Source organism: Limulus polyphemus, unplaced genomic scaffold, assembly GCF_000517525.1.
Source record: "Limulus polyphemus unplaced genomic scaffold, Limulus_polyphemus-2.1.2 Scaffold1443, whole genome shotgun sequence".
Taxonomy (NCBI): Eukaryota; Metazoa; Arthropoda; class Merostomata; order Xiphosura; family Limulidae; genus Limulus; species Limulus polyphemus.
This window is the reverse complement of record NW_013667053.1, coordinates 184817-186931: the sequence shown is the minus strand read 5'-3', so window position 1 is coordinate 186931 and position 2115 is coordinate 184817.

Below are 2115 nucleotides of genomic sequence, written 5' to 3'. Positions count from 1 at the left end.
GTAAAACTTTTGAATATAAATCATTGTTTGTAATAACCATTTGTAATAACCGTTATTGTAAATTGTATTATTGTTTGTATTAAAAAAGAAGACTGTGTGTATCAATCTTGTTGGTAAATATCATAAAGTGGATATATATCGGTATTTATTTAAATATTAAATGCAAAGTACAATTTAACTCATTTTAACGCTATTTGAAATTGTAATGCGTAACAACCTGAATAACGACATATTCTTAAACTTGTTGTGGTAGGGAGAAATTAATAGCTAATTTAGCTACAACACTGGGGAACCTTGCACCACCGCAAGAATCCCCTTCCTCCAAATTAAATCTCAAATGGTGTTGATTCGTTAGTTGTCAAAAAGCCAGTGAGAAAATGCATTTTGTTTCCTATTACTAGCTCAAACTGTTTTAAAAATCAATAAATGTATTTCAAGTGTTATTGGTTGTTAAGCTAAAAGGCTAAAATTCCAAATAATGAGCGTAGAGTGAAAATTTATTAATCTTATTGCGAAATTAGGACCTTCTTGTCAATAAAATTCAAATAATTAAAATACTGGATCTAAAATTTATTTTTCAAGCACCTATCAAAGTCAAGTTAATTCAAAATTTTGCTTCTTTTAGCACAAAGCTACACACACTGAGCTATCTATATTATGACTGACGCAGAGATTGATTTTTGAATTGTAGCTTTATAAGCTTTATTAATATAATAACAAGTGGAATGACGTCTTAAAGAAACGTTAAAGATCTCCCAGTAATGACCATCCTCACAATATATACATATATATCCCCACACAAGTTAATTACAATAATAGAGTTTATTACATTCGCTAAGGCCTCAGTTTAATAGTGTAATTCTCGTTCACTTACACACCTTACTTTTGAATAATTTTGCTCTTGGCTTTTATTATAGCAAGATAAGATGCAAAAGAAGTATGATTTTGAACCACAAAACATAAATTCTTTTGTTTCAGTTTGTGACATGCAAAAAGTAAAGAGAGCGGAAAAACTAAAAGGAAAATTCTTTCAGATTATTACGTCTGAAAAAGAATCAGAAATTTGTTGTACTGATATTCCTAAAAACAAAAATGTCAAGTTTGGCTATTAATAGTAAAATAAAAATGAAAACTGAGTTAACATGGACATTTTTCATTGATTAAAACCATAACGATTTTTATTATTATAACAATATTATAGAAGAAAAAAAATGGCTTTCTATTGTTGAAGTTTAAAACACTTCATCATGAAACAAGCTCATTACAAATAACAACCGAAGGTGCATTCTTAAGATTAAAGTATTGATAGAGCTTGATAGAGTTGATAAAATATCCTCGATCACTCATCTGAAAGAGCTGTTTCTACTCAACAGGATGCAACGCTTCTCCAAGGAACATCCTCAAATGGCTGTTTCTACTCAACAGGATGCAACGCTTCTCCAAGGAACATCCTCAAATAGCTGTTTCTACTCAACAGGATGCAACGCTTCTCCAAGGAACATCCTCAAATTCTTGATAAGATTAATGACTGGTGAGCAGGCATTTGGTCAATCTCTTCTTCTTCAGAGAACGCTTCTATCAGTTTAGCAAGATGAGGATGGGGTGTGGTGTGGTCACTTATTAGATCGAAGTTAGAGTCAATTGCACCAGCATATGGCAATACAAAGTGTCGTGAGCTCTGGCCTCTATAATATGTGTGATATCAATCGTAAGAATGCATATTTCTACCCTCAACACTGCCATATGTGTCACGTTCCTGTATGAACTGGTTCTGGTTCAAGCGAGTATGGGCTTGTTATCTGACTGAATAGTGAAGCACACTCCTCTGCAAAAATAATATATTTCAACGTGTAGTTGGGCCCCTATATGTTTCCTTGGACCATTGCAAGTGACTTGTTTTGTGCCTCCGAGCGTCTAAAATATACGATGGCCTTGTGAAATCTATCTCTAACCAGCTGTATACAATATACTATCTAGTTATGGTTACAGACGTTTGATTGAATATTCGAAGCAGATACCCATACCATTGCAGTCACAGTAGTGGTCGATTAATTGTGTTGTGGATAATTGTCTTTTTTTTGTCTAGATATCTAACCAATTGTACCATTCATTTGA